Source organism: Podarcis liolepis (genome assembly GCF_965112155.1).
Source record: "Podarcis liolepis genome assembly, chromosome: 1".
Taxonomy (NCBI): Eukaryota; Metazoa; Chordata; class Lepidosauria; order Squamata; family Lacertidae; genus Podarcis; species Podarcis liolepis.
The window spans coordinates 6,107,601-6,129,480 of NC_139554.1; the positions used below are offsets into that span (position 1 = coordinate 6,107,601).

At 46.9% G+C, this 21,880-nt stretch overlaps 1 protein-coding gene across 2 annotated transcripts in view; it reads left to right on the top strand.

The window, feature by feature from the left end:
• Positions 1-360: 360 nt before the first annotated feature.
• FBXO34 (F-box protein 34) overlaps positions 361-21,880 on the top strand; it is a 58,918-nt gene continuing 37,398 nt past the window's right edge. The window contains exon 1 of one of the 2 annotated variants that reach the window (XM_083515089.1): positions 361-529. The gene's annotated coding sequence lies outside the window, so the exon portion shown is untranslated. Of the gene's footprint in view, positions 530-1,054; positions 1,199-21,880 lie in introns of those variants that run through there. The other variant, XM_083515090.1, reaches the window with a different exon arrangement.

The window sequence follows — 21,880 nt, forward strand, 5'->3', positions numbered from 1 at the left end:
TTTGAAAAGTTAATAAATATATTTTTTTTAAAAAGGAAATGAACCAATACTAATAATAACCCCCATAAGCGTGGCGCTGGGCCCCAGGGCCTTGCCCGCGCCGGGGCTTGTGTGGGTGTCCCGGGGGCTGAGCTTGGCCCTGGGCCCCAAATCCACTCAGCCCCGCGGGGACGAAGGAGGCCTGCCCGCCTGTCCCTCCCTCCCCCTGCTGAGGCGGCGGGGAGCCGGCGAGGCCCGCCGGTCGGAGCGGGCGCCTGGTCGGCCCAGCCCTGCCTGCCGGCCTGCCGCCGCCGCAGCAGCAGCCTCCCCCGGCGGGCGGCGCCCCACTCGGCGCCGCTGCTCCGCCCCGGGCCTTGGATTGGCGGGAGGCCGCGGCTCCTCCCCGCGCGGGTCGGGGGCCGAGCGAGGGAAGCGGGACGGAGGAGACGTCGGCGAAGGTAGCGCCGGAGGAGGAGGAGGAGAAGCGCCGCCGCCGCCGCCAGCAGAAGGAGAAGGAGCGTCGGAGGCCCCAGAGCCGCCCCCTCGCCAGGTGAGGCGAGGCCGCTCGCGGGAGGGCCCGCGCCGGGGGCTCGCGTGGAACCCGCCGCGGGCCTCGGGAACCACAGCGGCGGGCTTCCTTCACCCCCTCACCAACCCAACCCTCGAGGGCGCCCTTGGGAGCCCCACACCCCCAATTCCCGCTTTCCAGCGCTATAATAGGACTTGTCCCCTATATGAGGGGTTTCCTCCCCCTGAAGGCTTGTAGGGGAATTATCCTTCCCTTTTATTGGGGGGGGGGTGATATTTGAGGCGGGGTCGTTCGGGTTTCAGCCTCATTTTGGGAAGAGGAATCCCTCCCCCCCTGCACATATTTTGGGATGTCTGTGGGGTCGAGGCGTGGACTCGAGGTGTCTCCATCCTTTTTGGTGGGGGTCTGGACCTCCTCCTCTTTAGCTTTGGGGGGTGTGGGGGCTTCTCCGTATTCAGGGCTTAAAATCCTGCAGGATTTGGGCAGCCTTTGCATTTCAGGGTTGTTGTTTTTTGTGGGGGGCGGAGGCTTCTTGTCCCCATTCCCCCCCCCCACCCCCTGCTTGAGTGTAGGAGGACCCCTATATTTAGGATTTTGTCGTGCTTGGGGAATATGGAGTTGGAGTCCCTGCTGCTTCCAGGGTTTGGGGTGATGGAGAGATTTTCTGTTTCCAGGAGGCAGGGATTTGGGGTGAGGGCTCCTTTCTTCACACTCATATTCTTCCCCCCTTTCCCCCTACTCTTTGGGATTTGATTCTGTGCCTTTTGAAGGCTTCCCTTAAGCCAAAAGGTTCCCTTAAATTCGAGAGAGGAGGCTTGACCCTGCTGCTCGAATTGCAAAGACTTCCTTATTCCATCACCAGGGACCTCGGAGGAGCTTCACATCTCAGCCCCTTTTTTTGCTTAGGGGATTAGGAAACTGGAGCAATTGCCAGCCCAGGTCCCAAAGGCTCCTTATGACACGATGAATTTGCAACACAGAAGGAGCGTGCAGCTTGCGGATCTTGGCCTCCCACACCTGGGAGCAAGCCCTGTTGAATTCAGCAGGATTTACTTCTGAGTAGACATGATTGCAATTATTTTGCTGTTGCATTTGTTAATCTCTTTTCTTACAAAGGTAGCTCTTTTGCATTGAAGCCAGTTAAAAGGCAATTAAAAACCTAAAACAGGCAATTTGGTGCTGTTAGCAAAAGGAAAAAAGGCAGGACTACAAGTCATGCTTTTTATTGTGCCGTCCGTTAATTTAAATGGGACTTTATTTGTTTCTGTCTGTGTCTGTATATAGTTAACTGGACATGGTTCCAAAGATTTTAGTGAGCTAGCATATATTTTACCCTTCAGTTTACTCACTTATTTTTGTAATTTTAAACTTGTTTTAAACTGGATTTAATAATGTGTTTTAATTGTTGCTTCCCGCCCTGGGATCTTAGTTTGAAGGGCAGGCAATAAATTGTAATGGTAATAGTAAGGGAAACCCTGTATGCCTGCGTACACAATTTTTCTCTTACCTGCGCAGGTAATTGGCTTGTGTGACGTGTCATGTGCTTCTTTCCAAAGGGAAGGTTTGAGAAGGGACTGTGGACTCTCAGTGCTGGAGTCCTCAGTTTTTACTCCTTGGCTGTAAAAATATAAGGTATGTTCGGGTAGCTCTGTTTGGTTTGAGCTATGAGGAATCCATGATGGGCATGACTGTTTACTTTGAGTTGGTGGCGTGGTATTCCTGTGGTAGAATAAGTGACTCTTCACCAGTGCACACTTGTGGATATGAAGAATGAGTCCCATAGTGTTAATGCATGTGTTTTAGGGTGCTCCTAGAGAATAAAAATGAATGGTGTTTTTGCTAATGCTATACAAATACTAGCATTCTTCTAAGCTAGTTATGCAATATGTGATCTTGTAAAATGTACTGACTACTGTACCTTAGAAGAGCTAGTTCTTTGGAAAAAAACTACATCTTTCCACTGCTACCCCTTTAACAGAGTTCCCATGGCTGCTTCTGCAAGAGGAATTTCAGCCATTCATCCCTTTCCCTTTAAAGAACACCTGCCATTGCTATTGATGCTGCTGGGGGAAAGCAATTACCCCATAACTAGGGTTCCTGCCAGCCAGCTTAACTTAGGAGAGCATTACCTGCCCGCTCCTTTTCCCACAAGGGCTCTCACACCAGTGTAGCTGCTGCTCCGCGGAGGGAACAGATGAAAAAGAAGGTGATGCTGATAATAGGGTTGCCATATCTTGAAGAACAAAAAAGAGGACAGCCCGAGCTGGTGAAAGAGGGGCGCTGGTGTATGAGGCCGCCGCTGTACCAGTGTGCCTCTTTTCCCAACTTGGGCTTGAGCTGGCAGCGGCTACAGTGTGCAGAGCTGCCTTAGCCAACCCCCAAATAAATAAATACCCCCCCAAATCCCAGACATTTCCTTTAAAATGTAAAAATTCCCCTGGATGAGCCTGTTGGTCCCCCCAAAAGAGGACATGTCTGGTATTTCCCAGACATATGGAAACCCTAGCTGATAAGGAATTTGCTAATGGTGCCTCATTCCCTTGAATCTGTATGGGGTCCGGCTGTAGAGGGGATCTGTCAGTTTCGCCTTTTGCTGCTTCGTTAGGGCCAAGCTGTGCAGGCCTCATATTTTATCTTTAAAAATCTTAAGTTGGCAAGCTTTGTTCCCTTCCTCTCTGCTGTCTTGCTACAGTTTTCAGGTAAAATGGTACAAGGTTGAGAGACCCCTTGGGAACTCCATACATGGGTACATGGGTGAGGTTGCACACTCTCCCTGACTGACTCCAGCTACAAAAGCTGAGGCTCCTGAACAGGCTCTTGAGCTGTGGTGTTGTTTGCGGGGTTTTTTAGTTGGGTTGGGTTGTTGTCGCTGTTGGGTTTTTGTGATTTATGTGGAAATTCTTCAGTTTCCTTGTTTATATGTTGATGTTTTATTTGTTGCTTATGACTACTTCTGCTATGTTGCAGTTATGTATTTTTTCATGTTATAAGCCGCCTGGAGCAGGATTTGAATTGTGGAAAGACAAATAAATATGCAGTGGTACCTCGGGTTACATACGCTTCAGGTTACATACGCTTCAGGTTACACACCCCGCTAACCCAGAAATAGTGCTTCAGGTTAAGAACTTTGCTTCAGGATGAGAACAGAAATTGTGCTCCAATGGCGTGGCAGCAGCAGGAGGCCCCATTAGCTAAAGTGGTGCTTCAGGTTAAGAACAGTTTCAGGTTAAGAATGGACCTCCGGAACTAATTAAGTACTTAACCCGAGGTACCACTGTATATGCCTGTATGTATCCAGTGTTTGAAATTAGCGAGCCACATTTTGCACCTGGCTTCTGACCACTTGCGACCAAGTGAAGATGCCCGGGCACCAGGATGGCGCATGACGTCCCCACCATCTGGAGGTGCATTCCTGGGGATCATTGGATCTGGACTGTTTTCACACACTAATACCCCATCCTGTAGAATTCTATCAGTTATATTTTATCTGCACAACAGAATGAATTCCTGGAACCAGAATGCTTTTTCTATGCAGCCTGAGCAGGAGCAGTCTCCATTAAGAAGAAGAAGAAGTTGAGATAGTCCACTATATATGTGGACTGTCCCTGGATCCCTGTTCTTTAAGTTACCAAAGCTCCTAACCTAGCTCAGGGTTGTCATCTGAACTAGCCAGATGTTTAACTGATAATCAATCACAGTCAGTCCATCATTTGAAATATAAGACATAGAGCCATCTTGCCTCCAAATGGCAAAACTAGACATTCTGTTTTGGTGCCTGTAACCTTGGTTTCAGGAGCCATTTGGCTCCTGAGTTCCTAACACCATATGTATTATAAGCCATATATCTGAAGCAAGGGAGGCCAGAGTGCTACCTTGGACCACACTTGAAAATCATATAATTATGGCAGAAGCTCCAAAGATAATGACTGGGAGAAATCGAGTCTGAACCTTTTTCCCTGACATTCTAGATAACTTGCATATCTGAGTGCTGAAATATTCCATTCCCACCTGCGGCAGCCTGAAGTGGATCAATCCAGGAGAAGCTTTACTATTTGATTTTACTGAGAGTATAAACTGGTTCTTGCCAGTTTCTGTGTCCACAGTACCAAATTGCCCATCTAGAGTTGCCTGATGTTAGGAATGAAATCCATGCCTTACAAACTGGCAGTACAGTGTCTTAGCGGTGAGCTCTGCAAATGCAGCCTATTAAAACGCAGTGGACATTTTTAAAAATAAAAAGTGATGTGTATCTTTTCATCTGTGTTTTCGTGCTTGTATGATCAGTTCTGTTCCCTTCCCTTTCTTGGTCTCATTGCTGTGTGGCAGTTACATAAAGTGCGTATTGTGGAACAGGATTGGACAGAGTGTCGTCAGATGCGCAGTGACACTTCAGGATTCACTGACGACACTCTGCAATGGGCTCAACACAGCGTGCGCCGAGTGAGCTGGCACCAGGCTTTAAATGCTTGGCACATTAGTGTCTCTTTAAAAATTCCTTTTCTTGAAGCCTCAGCATTGCGCTCATACTAATTGCATGGTTTTGGGTAGGTTAAATATGCTTATGCCATTTTTAAACAAAGGGCATAATGACAGTAGCTAGCGATTCTTGCTTTGGTGTTTGAGGCTTAAAGAATGTCTACGATGTGCGTTTTGAGCCGCGGTTCCGAATATGTTATTAGGATGCCAGCCTGAATCTTTTATTAACAAACGGAAGAATGTGACCCCAGGTTGCTGGGGTGGTGTGTGTGTGCACGCGCGTCTGTGCGTAAGGATTTTTTTTTATTTTTAAGTACAGCCTTTCTCAAGTGGTTCTACCAATTAATAAGCCAACATGTTCCCATGAATAGAGTGATGGGAATTCACAGCGGATGCAAACTTGAGAGCCATATCAAAATGTGTTGCATCTTTTTTTCTATAGGAGGCATTTGCTCTTTATTTCCACCCTGCCTTGCTTCTCCACCCTCCCACCCAAATGCTCTTCTTTTAACAAATGGACCAAATGGACTTCAGGACCCTTCCCCAGATGATGCCTCTCACCAGCCCTGCGCCCCATCCTCCAAAGTGCCTTCACCTGGCTGGAATGTGTCCTTTACCTGTGATAATTACTCCATATTTCCTGGATGGAGAATTGTGTGTGGGTGTCGGGAACCTATGACAAAAGCCAGAAGCCTTTTACTTCTGTGTTGCGGGAATACAGTGGACTGTACAAAAATAAGGCTTGCATCTGTTTCTCTGCCTACTTTTGCCTCTGGTCCCACCCATGATTTGCATGTGGCCCCTGGAAGATTAGCCATGGCGGAATGTGGTCCTCGGGCTGAAAAGTTTCCCTGTCACAGCTTTGACCCATCACATGGTGGTTTGCGTGGTGGGCCCCTTCCTGCCTGCCTCCTAGTGAGCAGTCCTTCATTAAATACATTCGGTATACCCTGATAGGGGAATAATAGAGCTGCTCCCCACATGTCTGCTCAAAGAGCTTGGCTTCTCTACAAGCTGGAAAGGAAAACCGCTGTGTCTCTACAAGGAGAGCAGATGCAGACACACACACACTCCATTATGTAGGTGTTGGTTGAGTGAGAACACAACTATTCAATGCATCCTCTCTGTCTTGAGAGCTCTGAGCTTTTGCTGTTGCTTTTGACCCAATAAATGTTCCTGGTGTTGTTGTTTTCTGGATGGCTGGGGTGATGGGCACTTCAGGGATCTCATTTCAAACCTCGGCTATGAGCATGCTTGTTGGTCTTATGAAATGTCTCAAAGATGGAAGTAATAATGGCTCAAGCCAATAATACAGTATTAGAAGCTCAATTATACAAACTAGGTGCCAAATGGCTCCTTAAAGCAGGGTGGTGGTGGTGGTTGTTATTGTTTAGTCGTTTAGTTGTGTCCAACTCTTCGTGACCCCATGGACCAGAGCACGCCAGGCACTCCTGTCTTCCACGGCCTCCCACACTTTGGTCAAACTCATGCTGGTAGGTTTGAGAACACTGTCCCACCATCTCGTCCTCTGTTGTCCCCTTCTCCTTGTGCCCTCCATCTTTCCTAACATCAGGGTCTTTTCCAGGGAGTCTTCTCTTCTCATGAGGTGGCCAAAGTATTGGAGCCTCAGCTTCAGGATCTGTCCTTCCAGTGAGCACTCAGGGCTGATTTCCTTCAGAATGGATTGGTTTGATCTTCTTGCAGTCCATGGGACTCCCAAGAGTCTCATCCAGCACCATAAGCAGGGTTACAGTCGCCAAAATGGAATGCCTAGTTGCTGTTTTCGGACCAGATGGTTCGAAAGTCATATTTTTCAGTATGATGTTTTGGTTCCTGAAATTCATTTTGATTGTGCAGATACAATAGAATCATAGAATCATAGAGTTGGAAGAGACCACAAGGGCCTCTTCCAACTCTATGATTCTATTGTATCTGCACAATAGAATGAATAGAATTCTACAGAATGTGTTGCCAGTGTGTGAAAACAGTCAAGATTCAAGGATCCTCAGGCATGCACCTCCAGATGGTGGAGACACCAGGTGCCATCCTGGTGCCCTGGCACTGATAGCCAGGTGCAAAATGCCCCTCGCGCCTGACAAATTTCGAATGCTGCAATAAGGATACTGTAAAGTCGAAATAAAAGACTGGTGCAAAGCGCCTTATAAGCTAAAAGCACATTTGAACTTTAGGGGCGGGGGCTGCCAGTAATTTGGTGCCTAACTAAGCTCCATAATGAATGAATGGTCTGGAGTGCATCGTTAGCCACACCTGCATTTCCCATCTTCTCTTTTCCAGGGTTTGTTATGCTTACAGGATTATGTGTGACTGTGCAGTGTTTTCTCTTTACGGAAGAGGGGAAAGCATGGTGTGGCTTACTTATACATAGAGGTGAGCTGTATTTTTTGTGTGAATTAGCCTGGCTAGACATTTGAACTCATCAAATCAAGAGTAGCTGTGCCTCTGACTGTCTGAATCTGTTTGGAAACCAGCCGGGTGGCCTGGAGGGGATCTTGTAGGCAAGCACACAGAGAAGCCCAATGCTCTGGCTGCCTTTCCTGTTGCTCCTGCACCACAGATCCCTACTAAATGAGACTTAAGATAAGCGGGGAGAAGGCTTGGTCAGGCCCTGACCTCCTTAGCTTCAGAGACTATACCACCAGGTGCCTTCAGAGCATCTGATAGCAGCTTGCAAGCTAATGATGGGGGATAATAAAACCCCCTCTTCAGATGCTAATCCGAAGTGTTGGTCCCAAGGCCGACATAAACTGGGAGTGGAACATCTGGCGTAATTTGTGAGCAGCGCCTTCTTAAGAGAGTAGGCAATACACTGCAGCCTTTCTCTTACGGTTTATAGCTTCCTCAAGTCTACCATTGACTCTTCTCTCCCCAGTCATAACATGTAAATGCACTTGTTCCGATCATAAACGTCGCTTCCCCTCTGGACTTTCGCTTGTGATGAGTTTGGCCTTTGAAACCATAGCTGGCAAGTTCTCTGCTGTGCATTTCCTCTTTAATAAATGGATAATCTTTTGCTTCGGGGACTGGGTGTGTTTGGGATACTGAGTGCAAAGGAGGGAAGGAGTGTCCAGAAAGCTAGGGAGTGAAAGAGTCTCATTCACCAGCTGTGCTGGCACTGCATCTAGCTTGTGCCTGCTGTTGCATGGCACTGCCTATCAGCGGTTTTTATTGGGTTTTCAGTAAACGCATGGCAGCAGCTGAAATAAAAACTTGTGTGATGAACAGTCATTAAACAATCAACGCCACTCCCTTACGCTCACCCTGTTTCTTCCTAGTCTTGTGTGAGTCGCTCCCTTCTAGAAAATATGTATTAAAAAAACCTGGGCTCAGATCTCTTTGCACACTCTTCATAGTATATGGGCCGTTGTTTTTGTTGGCATCTGTCTGACTCAATAGACAATGGAGCGCTCCTCCAGGGCTGAAGTCAAACCACTGCGTTCGCAGTACTGAAGTGACCCCCGGGGTGCAAGCCTGGCCAGTGTGCATGGAGGTCCTGGGCTGCCCAGAGAAAAGACCCCCCCTCTTGGACTCCAAAGGAAAGCAGAGCAATATATTTGGCTGGAAGAGTCTTCTGTCTAAAACCCTGTCACATGGAAGATGGAGTAAGTTTGTTTTTTCCTGCTCCAAAGGGTAGGGCTCGAAGCAATGGCTTCAAGTTACAAGAAGGGAGATTCTGACTAAACATCAACTTTCTGATAAGAGCTGTTCAGCAGTGGAACAGACTCCCCAAGAATGTGGTGGACTCTCCTTCCTTGGAGGTTTCCAAGCAGAGTTTGGATGGTCACCTGTCATTGATGTTTTAGTTGAGGTTCCTGCATTGTGGAGGGTTGGCCAAGATGAGCGTTGGGGTTCCAACTCTACAATTCCATGATCCTGGAGGGCTGCTGCCAGGAGTGTAGACAATGCTGATCTTTGATGGACCAATGGCCTTGACCTCCATGTAAGGTAGCTTCCTATGTTCCTGTATCTGTTGCAATAGGACTTCACGCGTTTATAGAACAAGATACTGCGTCATCATGAGAACCTACTGATCTAGACACTGTCTGTTTCCACTGTCAGGAGGGCTGGAGCTTGGGAGAGACCTGCTGTTTCAGCATTGAAGCGGTTCAGACTGATAGCTGCTGATCCTTGCCATATCTACACTGGCTTCTGAATGTTGCATGCAGAATACCCTGTTAGCTGGGGAAAATCTTTTGTAGGAACAAGATTGGCCAAGTTTCTCCAGCTGTGCCAGTCTGCAGGTGGCTAAAGAAGTGTCTCGTAAAAATCTGATGGTTGACCTACAACTCACACTTGGGGGCTTAGAGTTTTGTGTGGTGGAAGAGTAGATAGTGTATTTGATCCTGAAGGCATGGAGGGGCACACAGGGGTAGCTGTAGATCATTTCCTGATGTGAGGAGGGTAGGAGTGTAGTAAACTGCCTTACCCCGAGTCACACCATTGATCCATCCAGCCCCGTATTGTCCACATTGAGTTGGGGCAGCTCTCCATCCCTACCTGAAGATGCCAAGGACTGAAACTTGGAAAGGCTGTGCTGTACCACTGAACTACAGTCCTTGAAAAGAAAGAGAACTTCACACCTATTTGCCTTTTTTGTGTTTTAAAATAGCTCTACTGCCCTCCTGCCTGTTTCTGGATACAATTCAGAGTGCTGTTTTTAACTTTCAAGCACCCGTTATGGCTATGGCTCGGGGCACAGGTATCTAAAGGACTGCCCACTCCCATACAGACCAGCACAGGCATTTGGGGGGTCCCCGCTGGTGGCTGTTCTCTGGGTGTCTCCAACACCGGAGGGGCAGCGGGTGGCAAGTGTGTTTCGTGACACCCTTTCAGAGGGCAGCACCCAACTACAGCATATCCTCTCCACAGAGAACAGGTGCAGGGTTAAGTTTTAGGTGCTTGGGTGATGACTTCACTAGCCTGTGCTTTTAATGAATGGTGGTTTTGATCTCGTCTGCTGAGAACTTCAGCGTGTTGTTATTTTTGGTGCTCGATGGCTGCTTTTCTAGCACACCATTTTGATCTGACTCTTTTGAACTTGAAAAACTCTGTGTTGTTTCTATTCCACAACTGCTTTTGTTTTCAGTTATTCCCCACTCCCCAAATGATTTCCAAAGCACGGTTCAAAAAAGTTAAAAGTGAGAGAGACAGATATCTTTGAAATGGACTGGAAAAAATCTCAAAATGTCATGTTTGTGCCTAGGATCCTGAAGCATTTCTCCAGCTGACGTAGACCTAGCGGTTGTGTGTAGTTTAGTCTTAAAACCTCATGGTGCTGTTTTCCTGTTTGGTGTATGTGCACAAGGGAAGGGTGGCTTGGGAGCCTGCATAGATGTAGCTTTTTGCCATCAAAATGCTATGTGTCTTTCGACCTTCTGATATATATATATATATTTAAAAATAAGCTGGGGAGACATGGTTGATGATTCCCCCTCCCTGTTTCTTATTGGAGCTTAGTGGCCCATGAAAATCCAAATACGCTTTCAGTTTAGAGAAATGCACAATTGCAAACAATAAGTGACTTTTTCAAAATGCCCTCCAGCAGCGGCAATTTCTCCTTGCGCACAAAGCAGTCCGGTTTACAACTTGGGAGAGTTATGTTAAGTGGTTTTTCCAGCAGATATTTTGAATCCTTTGAAGCTGCCTCCTAGCCATACAAGCCTAGAACATAGGTGCGAAAACCACAGGGGTACCATTTGCTGCTCAAAAGACCTGTTCTTTCCTTGAGGGCAGTTTATTTTGCTAGTTGTTTTCCAGAAAACCCACATTATGCCCCCCCTCCCTTGTGAGCAGTTTGTGGGTTCAAAGGTCACAGTAACTTAAACATGTGTGCTTTTCTGTGCATTTGGCTGTCTGGAGGACTGTAGGAACTGAGCTGCGTGATTGGGCTGAATTAACTGCGTCTGTTGCGTTTCTTGTACAGTGGTACCTCAGGTTACATACGCTTCAGGTTACAGACTCCGCTAACCAAGAAATAGTGCTTCAGGTTAAGAACTTTGCTTCAGGATGAGAACAGAAATTGTGCTCCGGCGGTGTGGCCCCATTAGCTAAAGTGGTGCTTCAGGTTAAGAACAGTTTCAGGTTAAGAACGGACATCCGGAACGAATTAAGTACTTAACCTGAGGTACCACTGTGTTTTCTTTTTGGAAAATAATGCAGTACACGGAGGGAACCACCAGAAGGCCCTCGGAGCTGGACCTCAGCGTCTGGGCTCAACGATGGGGTTGGAGATGCTCCTTCAGGTATACAGGACCGAGCCTGTTGGGTTGTACCCAACGGAGTTGTCTATTTAGTGCAAGGACTTCCCCCCCTTCTCTCCCCCCCCCCAGTCCCCTTTTCCAGCCCAGATCTGCTACAGAGGGTTGGTGGAAGGTCCAGAACAGACTGGGGCAGGGAGAGGACACGTCCTTGGCTTCTTTTGATATAGATCCATGGGCTTTCAGGGGTGATATGGCACTCAATAGCAATTGGTAGGTATGGCAAGTGGGGAGAGGGGCTGTTGCGCTCAGCTCCTTTGTTCTGGCTTCCCATTGAGGCATCTGGTTGCCCACTCTGAGAGCAGGATGCTGGACTAAGATGAGCTATTCCCTTTACTCAGAAGCCAGGGGCTTTTGATGTTCTTAATGGGTGGATTTCTGCCCTTCGCTGCCGCTTCCTACATAGGAATCTACCCTGTGCCGAGTCAGACGATTGGCCCATCTAGATCAGTCTTATCTACACAAATGTTTCTCAAACTTGGGTCCTCAGCTGTTGTGGGGCTACAACTCCCATCGCCCCTGGCTAGCAGGACTAGTGGTCAAGGTCAGGGATGATGGGAGTTGTAGTCCAATAACAGCTGAGGAACACTGACCTACACTGATTAGCAGTGGTTCTCCAGGGTTTCAGACCAGGAGACTTTCCCAGTCCTACCTGGGATTTAACCAGGGACCTGTTGCATATGAAAGCAGATCCACAAGCAGCCCCAGGACTCTCCAGACTGCAGTTTGGAAGCCACTGGTCTGGTGGGATGCTTAGTTTCATCTTACCTCCCCTTCTTTCCTTTCCTTTTTTTGTCTCCACAGCCAGGATTTTACCCTAGCAGTCTTGGTGCTTTGATATTGCTGATTTTTCCGGGTGTGTGTGTGTGTTTGCTTCTATCTGCTTGCAGTTCTCTCTTTAAGTTTGTGGTTTTGAGCAGTAACGTCAAATGACACTCTGCTGCAGGAGAAGGTCTTGCTGATTAGAACCAGCTAACTTGTGGGGGAAAGTGAGCGTAATGCTTCTGAGGTCATGAGGGTTTTCAAAACAGCAGAATGTGGTGAGTGTAACAGCTGCAAAAAGCATCGTGTTTAGATGATGCCTGGAGTTGGGCTCTTGCCAGTTTTTAAAAGATAATTGGTTGTAATTCGACAAGCAGTGCGCTGGTTTTGCGGTGCTTGGATGCAAACCTGCGTCTGTCCTGATGGGAGCCAGAGAGGACACTCGTGATTCAGAATTCAACAGATGACAGGCTTGGCTCACTCACATGCTTCGTTCATGTGCGCCTGTGGCTTGTTTCAGCTCTTTTACCGAATAAAGAGAGACTGATGAATGACCACGTAAGCTGCTGTTGTGATTGCTCATGCATTCCACTGGAGTCCACACACCGCTGCTCTTGGTATTAGATCAGAAGGGCTGCTTTGCTATGTCAAAACAGTGTCAACCTATCCCGGCACCTTGTCTGCTACTGTGACCAGCCAGCGGCCTTCAGAAGCTTACTAGCAGAAGTTGAAGAAGATGGTCACCCTCTTTATCAGCCTTCCCCAACCCTGGCACCCTCCAGATGTTTGGGGCTGTGATTCCCATCAGCTGTGTTGGCTGGGGTTGGTGGGTAGCGTAAATCCAAAATGGGTGGCACATGACCTGTAAATTGTACCTTTACATAGCCAGACCTCCAGGGAGTGGCAGGCGCGACAGCGCTCATCCATGAGCAGTCCCTGCTTTCGTTTGTTTATTAAATTTGTATACCGCCCTATACAAACAGGGCAGTTCACAACACAAAGTTACAGCAGCACAAAATACTTACGGTAATAGAAATAATTACAGTGGTGCCTCGCAAGACGAAAAGAATCCGTTCTGTGATTCTCTTCGTCTAGCGGTTTTTTCGTCTTGCGAAGCAAGCCCATTGACGGATTAGCGCTATTAGCGGCTATTAGCGACTTATCGGCTTATCGGATCAGCTGATAAGCGGCTTAGCGGCTTAGAAAAAGGGGGGGGAGGGAAAAAACCACAGGAACTCGCAATACATTTTCGTCTTGCGAAGCAAGCCCATAGGAGATTCATTTTGCGAAGCACCTCCAAAACGGAAAACTCTTTCGTCTAGCGAGTTTTCCGTCTTGCGAGGCATTCGTCTTGCGGGGCACCACTGTACAACAATTAACAATACTAATGTATATAAACTACAGCTGACGCTCAGGTTGCAAATGTGATCCGTGCGGGAGGCACGTTTGCAACCCTCAGCGTCGCGTCTGCGCACGTGTGGGTCGTGATTTGGTGTTTCTGCGCAAAGCGCTGAAACCCAGAAGTAACCCGTTCTGGTACTTCCGGGTTCGGCACAGTGCGCAACCCAAAAACGTGCAACCTGAAGCGTCTGTAACCCGAGGTATGGCTGTAATAAAAAAATATGCTCCCCAACGAAAGCCTCTAAAACAATCCCCCAGCCCACCGATACCAATACAAAAATCCAAATTAGCACGTAACATTTAAAAACAACCCCACCCTCCAGATAAAACAACACCCACCCAAGTCAAAACCCCACCCTTGGTTAAAATAACCTAGCAATTTCCTGCCGGTCTGCTCATTTGCCCTCCACTAGTGCCTGCCTTACTCTAGTAGTAAAAGCGGGGGTGGGGAAGCTACACAAAAAAAGCAGAGTTTCTCTATTCCCCCCCCCAAAAAACCCCCCTTTTTGTAGCTGCAGCTCTGTTTGAGCTTTATCCTGCCTGTCCTTTCCTTTCCAAAAGCGGGAGTCTGCCTTGGTTACCCTTAAGGAAGAGTTTAGGCTTAACTTGCAGCAACGATGGCGGTGAAATCAAAAGCCATGCGTGCCGAACAGGCTCTGTTGCTTTTAGTGCATAGGGAAGTCCCTTGTGCTTTGCTCTGACATGCGATCCCTTAAGGTGCTGCCCATCTTGGCATATACAGTGGTGCCTCGCAAGACGGAAAACTCGCTAGACGAAAGAGTTTTCCATTTTGGAGGTGCTTCACAAAACGAATCTCCTATGGGCTTCTTCGCAAGACGACAGTGTCTTGCGAATTCCTGCTGGCGTTTTTCCCTCCCCCCCCCCTTTTCTAAGCCGCTAAGCCGCTTATCAGCTGATCCGATCAGCAGATAAGCTGCTAACAGCGCTAATCCGCTAATCCTTCAATGGGCTTGCTTCGCAAGACGAAAAAACCGCTAGACGAAGAGAATCACAGAACGGATTCTTTTTGTCTTGCGAGGCACCACTGTACTGCAAGAATGTCGGAAATGGCACATGTATTCCAATGGAGTCTTGCATTTGCAGCTCCCATAATTTCCTCTGGCCGTTGTCTCTGGTGGGTCATCCTTGTCACTCATTTTAGTCCACCCCATCAGTTTTTGCCTATTGCTTCTCAGGACCTTCGTTTCTGGCGATGGGCGGGGCCAGAGGCCAAAGTGGGTGGAGCAATGTATGTGGATTTTACCTTTGTTTTGCAGGCTACTTTCTGCACACACTTGCACATTCCTGTACCCTTCCCCCAAGCAAGGAGTATTATTGGAGTTCAACTCGAAAGAGGGTGCAAAGCAGTGCCAGGTAGGGGTGTGGTCTAGGGAAAGGGGGTGTGGCTTGGGAGAGTCCCAGGGGCAGATAGAGGAGAACAGAAGGGCGGCCTTTGGCTTCTGAAAAGAGGCAATTGAAATTCAGCAAGTTCAGATCTCTCATATGTTTGAAGCTGCGTTGGGTTTAGCCGCACTTTCAAGTCTCAGAGGAGAAAATAAGGATAAGGTTAATCAAATACAGATATTTATTTGCTTTATTGAAGTTCTTGATGGTGGCAATCCCTACCTTTCCAGTTTACCTCTTTCTTTCAGAGACGTGTGGAGGCCAAGAAAAATAAACTGGTACTTGCTCATTAGCTTTGACGTGAGGCACAAATAAGCTTGACAGCTTCGGAACAACTGATGCTATCAATAGTGGGGATTGTCGTCACTCTTGTGGTTTGTGGTGATCTCTTTATTATGATTTTGGAGATAATAAGGGCTTATTCATACATGGTAAGGTATGAAGGGTTTTCTCTGTCGTACTGAAATTAACGCCCTGGAATTCTTTTGATAGTCAGGCACACCTCGCTTTGGACCATTCTGGCTCAAACACACAGAGAGAGAGCACTGTGGTGTAGTGGTTGGAGTGTTAGACTAGGACCTGGGAGAGCAAGGTTCAAATCCCTGCCCAGGAATGAAGCTCACTGGGTGAGTCTCTCAGCCGAACCCATCTGACTAGGTTGCTCTGTGAGCATAAAATGGGGAGAGGGAGAACCATGTATGCTCCCTTCAGCTCCTGTTTATAGGTCTGGAAGCTCCGTATTTTGGAGATGATAACCTTGATATTTCTATATTCAGCAATCTGGTCCCTTCTCTGTGTTTTTGACAGGTCCAGCCAGTGCTGGGGAGGACCCCAGATTGCTGAAGGACTGGCTTACATGGTCAGGGATGGAAGAGCTACTTTTTTCCATTTTCTTTGACCAGATTCAGCCTTAGAACGATCTATGGGTAGGCTGTTCAGTCTCATGAGAGCCAGTGTGGTGGAGTGGTTCAGAGCGGTAGACTCGTAATCTGGGGAACCGGGTTCGTGTCTTGGCTCCTCCACCTGCAGCTGCTGGGTGACCTTGGGCTGGTCACACTTCTCTGAAGTCTCTCAGCCCCACTCACCTCACAGAGTGTTTGTTGTGGGGGAGGAAGGGAAAGGAGATTGTTAGCCGCTTTGAGACTCCTTAGGGGAGTGATAAAGCGGGATATCAAATCCAAACTACTACTACTACTACTACTACTACTCTTCTTCTTCTTCTTCTTCTTCTTCTTCTTCTTCATGTGAAAGTGAATGCCAAGATGTTCATAACTATCGTACTCAAATGTAAGTTTCCATGTGTCCTGAGACTTGGGGTGTGTGTGCCGATGACAATGATAAGTGGGGGTGACTGTTTCAGTTTCCCCATTCATATGGAGGATGATAGATCTACCCTCCAAAATTCCTAGAAGTTCACCTTATCAGTGCCTCTTAGTCATGTTGGCCATATTCTAAGGTCAGGGTACTCATTGAGGAACAGAAATGGGCTGTGGCCTCCTGGTGGGCTTCCAAGAAGTGTCTCAATGGCCACTGCAAGAAGCAGGATCCTGGTCTAGGCAGACCTTTTGTCTCATCCTGCCAGGTTCTCTCATGTTTTTCTGATGACTCCAAAGTAATCTGAATTAATGCTTTTATTTCACCTTTAAATGCCTGCAGAATCCACATTCGATGGCAGCTTTTTCTGTTACCTCTTAAATGAACCAGGATGAAACATTTGCAGAGGATTTTCAATACCCCCTTCGTTGTTGGTATCATGTGTAGAGGGACGTTGTTCTTTCGTCTGTGCTTCTTAACATTTAACGACCTGGGGAATTTGTGTAACCTTTCCAGCAGCATTAAATCTCTCTGACGGAGGGCTTCTCCGATTTGTCTTGTTGCTGCTGTTTCAGTGTTCCCAGCATTTCTGAACTATTTTTAGCTTGGCTTGTCATTTGGTACTAGGTGTTCTTGAGAACTATTAATTATTAAGTTCACTGGAATTCTTTTGTTGTGCCACTGCCGGTGTTGCTATACACACACACACAGATCAGTACATAGATTTTTCACTAGAAGCTTTATTGCTCTTGGTCTCCATCTCCCCCCGTCTTTAGCAGTCAAATTAACTTAAAACATGTGATGTGGCCTTAAAGCAAGGCTTTCCCATAATTTTCATAAGAACATAGGAAGTTGCCTTATACCTAGCCCAGACCCTTGTTCCATCTAGCTCAGGACTGTCTACACCAGGTATGCCCAAAGTCCGTTTCGGGGGCCCGCTGGTCGATTTAATCTGGCCCCTGTGGCAGTATATGTCCTGGGGTAATTCAATCCTAAGAAAAGCTCAACAACTTTGGGGTAAAATTGTTAAAAAAGCTCAACAACATGTTCAGTTCATCAAATCTGACCTTCTTTGAAAAAAGTTTGGGCGCCCCTGGTCTACACTGACTAGCTGCCAGGGTTTCAGATAGGGAATGTTTTTAACCTTACCTGCAGGCGCTGGGGATTGAATTGGAACCTTCTGCACACAGATCAGGTGCTGCTATTCCCCCCTCTTCACTAATACAGTGGTATCTCGGGTTAAGTACTTAATTCGTTCCGGAGGTCCGTACTTAACCTGAAACTGTTCTTAACCTGAAGCACCACTTTGGCTAATGGGGCCTCCTGCTGCTGCCGCACTGCCGGAGCACGATTTCTGTTCTCATCCTGAAGCAAAGTTCTTAACCTGAAGCACTATTTCTGGGTTAGCGGAGTCTGTAACCTGAAGCGTCTGTAACCTGAAGCGTATGTAACCCAAGGTACCACTGTACTAATATGTATAGCACTGCCTTTAAGTAGGTGTTCTCTCTCTCTCTCTCTCTCTCTCTCTCTCTCTCTCTCTCACACACACACACACACACACACACACACACACACCCACACACACCCCAACACACCTTTTGGTCCTTATTAGCATCTTGCATAAACTAAATTGGTTCCTTTCTGGAACGTGTACACTATTACCTTTACATACATTTAATACTCTGCTTTTTTTTTTTTTTGTTTCTGGTGTCTTTTCTCACCTTTTCAATAAGGAGAAAGTGGTGAAGCATGACTTTTTATTACATCAAATAATACTGAACATGCTGGCAATGGCAGCTCTCGACGCTCTAATAACTTCTTCAGGCATGTCCAAGGAATTTCTTTCTTAAAAAAAAAAAATAATCGAATGTATTGCTTAACTTAAAGTCCCAGTTAAAACATGGAGACAGTAATGGCTTGGTCCTTGTAGACAAAAGTTGATACTGGATAAAATCGACCTGTGCCAATTTTATTTACTTACCTGACAGCAGGCAGTGTTTTTGCTTGCTTGAACTTTGATCTGATTTTACACTTTCTGCCAGGTTGGTTGTTCACAAATGCCACCAAAAACCCAGTCTGAAAAAAGCAGGGGTTAGTTTCTTTTGCAGAGCAAACCTCTAACCTTTCTGGTGCTCGACATCTTATTGGTTCCTTGCTGCTTCTGTTTTTTAAGCCCAGGGGTGGGGATCCTGCGTCCCTCCAGCTGTTTGCTTGACTCCGAATCCCATCTGCCCCAGCCAGCATGACCAATGGTGAAGCAAGATGGGAGTTGCAGTGCAACTGTGTCTGGAGGGTCTACATCCCTCCACTACTCTAGGTAAAACACTCTCTCTGGCTAATTATTATTAAACTTGGATGTTAGAGGCTATTTTTTATTTACCGTATTTTTCGCTTTATAAGATGCACTAGACCATAAGATGCACCTAGTTTTTGGAGGAGGAAAACAAGAAAAAAAATATTCTGAATTTCAGAAGCCAGAACAACAAGAGGGATCGCTACGCAGTGAAAGCAGCAATCCCTCTTGCTCTTCTGGCTTCTGGGATAGCTGTGCAGCCTGCATTCGCTCCATAAGACGCACACACATTTCCCCTTACTTTTTAGGAGGGGAAAAAGTGAGTCTTATAGAGCAAAAAATACGGTAATTGGCCACTGGGAGCAGCCTTCCTGAGATCCAAGCTGCCTAGAGAGCTTGGGATAGGAAACACTGCACAGTAGCCCTGTGGATCTCTGTGGGAGACGAGGATTTTGGGTTGGGGAATGAAATCTGGAGTACGAGGAGTAGTAGAGAAGGAATCTTGCTCTCTGGCTCTTGTGTTTTATGTAAAGCAAAACACAGAAAAGGACGCCAAGCCCAAGTAGGCCTCTGCTCCAAAGCAGCAGCCTCTGAGCCAAGTATCCAACAGTGTGACGCGGCAGCTAAAAAAGCCAATGCAATTCTGGGCTGCATCAATAGGAGTATAGCATCTAGATCAAGGGAAGTAATAGTGCCACTGTATTCTGCTCTGGTCAGAACTCACCTGGAGTACTGTGTCCAGTTCTGGGCACCACAGTTCAAGAAGGACACTGACAAACTGGAACGTGTCCAGAGGAGGGCAACCAAAATGGTCAAAGGCCTGGAAACGATGCCTTATGAGGAACGGCTAAGGGAGCTGGGCATGTTTAGCCTGGAGAAGAGGAGGTTCAAGGGGTGATATGATAGCCATGTTCAAATATATAAAAGGATGTCACATAGAGGAGGGAGAAAGGTTGTTTTCTGCTGCTCCAGAGAAGCGGACACGGAGCAATGGATCCAAACTACAAGAAAGAAGATTCCACCTAAACATTAGGAAGAACTTCCTGACAGTAAGAGCTGTTCGACAGTGGAATTTGCTGCCAAGGAGTGTGGTGGAGTCTCCTACTTTGGAGGTCTTTAAGCAGAGGCTTGACAACCATATGTCAGGAGTGCTCTGATGGTGTTTCCTGCTTGGCAGGGGGTTGGACTCAATGGCCCTTGTGGTCTCTTCCAACTCTATGATTCTATCTGCTGAGGTTAGATGGGCTTTGAACCGGGGAAACTATTAGAGTCTTGATTAGGACTTCCCAGGCTTCCAAGATGTCCTTTCTTTGCTTGACATATTTATTGCAGTGCTGCGGTTTTAATAAGATGCTGAACGCCAGCATCCCAAGGATTTTCGTACGCCGGGAATTTTCCTCCCTTGCACGTCCAGCTGTCCTTCCCTTGCGGAGCCGGTAGTGCGGGAAGCCGTAATGCAGACCTGTAAGCTGCTGACCGTGTTTCGAGAGAGGCAACGAGGCCAATTTTATAATAAACGGCATGGGATTATCTGTCATTCTGTGCCTGCTGCAGAGAAATATTTAATTGCATTCTGCACGTCTAAGCAGACTTCAAAGGAAGGTTTCACTTTTTCAAAAACCATTCCACCACACCCACTGGTGCTGTAATAACTTGCACACAGCTCCCAGTGAACTTGGCCTATTAAACTTGCTGGATTTGTTATCCCACCCCGGGGTTAGAATAAATAGGCCTCCCGTGCTTCTTAGATGCTCTCCATTTCATAATCCACTTCCTACAAAAGCATGACGCTTAATGCAGTGGTAGACCCGTCGACAAATCCCTTTTCCCTTCGGCGGCTGTTGGTGCGTAGGGAGGTAATTTTCAAATTTGACACAGAATCGCAACCTTTCCTGCTTTATTTGCCCAGTCTTATTTTCATTGTGTTAGTGGGCGTTTGAATAACGTCTGTGATGTGGAATTAGTGGAGGCAAACAAGGAAACTCGGATTACAGCAGGTAGATCATTAACAAACTTGTGTTTTCCTTCCGACTTAAAACTTCCTTGTTCCGAGGGAAGCTGTTCTGTGCCCTTCATCCCCATAGATGCTTTATTCGCTAATAAGGAAGTGGATCTGGTGGGGTGCCAGCTGCTGGGAATTGGCAGGTGGGGAGAATACCATTGGTTTCAGCTCCCGCTTGTGGGCTTCCCATCACGGTGACTGGATTGAGGATAGGATGATGGACTAGATAAGTGTTTCGCCTAATCAGTGGTTTTGGTAGTGGTACAATGAGATTCATAGCTGTTTTAAGACCAACATGGATGCTATCTTGTTCCGCCTGTCTTTGTTTATTTTTTTAAAAAAATTTGAGGCATGGGACATGTTATGTTTTGCAGCCCGCATAAGGGAGAAAATATCTGTTGCGCTCAGCTGGCTGTTTTAATCACTGTTTGCACAGTAATTTGAGCCTCTGAGAGGCTGGGAGCCAAATTTGCCGGTCTCTCCCTCTTTTATTCCGGCTGGGAATGCAGGTCACTGGGCAGCGGATGGAATTTTTTTCGGCTGGGTTTTTTTAATTTTTTTATTTTTGAGCCAGCACTTTTTGCTTTTCAGCGAAACAACAAAGGAACTCTCTCACCCGCTTAACAGGGTGGCTTTTCCCGTGGTCTTGCCAATAATGCCCCTTTGGGTCTCGTTCCAATTCCTAACAGACTGTGAGACTCTCCAGGCAAGGACCAAACGGTTCCTGGGGTCTGCAGACGGCTTTTGCATGCTTGAATGTTGCCCCTGTGGGAGGGGGAGGAATTTTTAAACACATGGAAGACAAGTGTTATTGGGGAGAAGAGCCTTCATTATACACCTTTAGGCGCCAGGCAATAAGTTCCTTTTTAACCAGGCCTTTGGTTGATTTGATTGACGTTCTGTGCCCTTAAAAAAAATTTTTTTTTAGGGTGGGGTGCAGTTATTGGTTTGTTGTAGTTTATATTTTGATTATGTATTTTGCGGTTTTGTATTTTGATTTTATGCTGTGAACCGAACTGAGACCTGCAGGTATAGGGCGGCAAATAAAGTAAAATAAAATAAAACTTTCACAACATCTGCTTTTTGAACGAAGTGGTATACAGTGGTACCTCGCAAGACGAATGCCTCGCAAGACGAAAAATGCACAAGACGAAAGAGTTTTCTGTTTTTTGAGTCGTTCCGCAAGACGAATTTCCCTGTGGGCTTGCTTTGCAAGACGAAACATCTTGCAAGTTCTTGCAAGTTTGTTTCCTTTTTCTTAAAGCCGCTAAGCCGCTAATAGCCACTAAGCCGCTAATAGCCGTGCTTCTCAAGACGAAAAAACCGCAAGACGAAGAGACTCGCGGAAAGTATTAATTTTGTCTTGCGAGGCACCACTGTACAATCAAACCTCAGTTTTCGAACGGCTCTGTTTTGGAACGTTTCGACTCCTGAACGCCGATAAA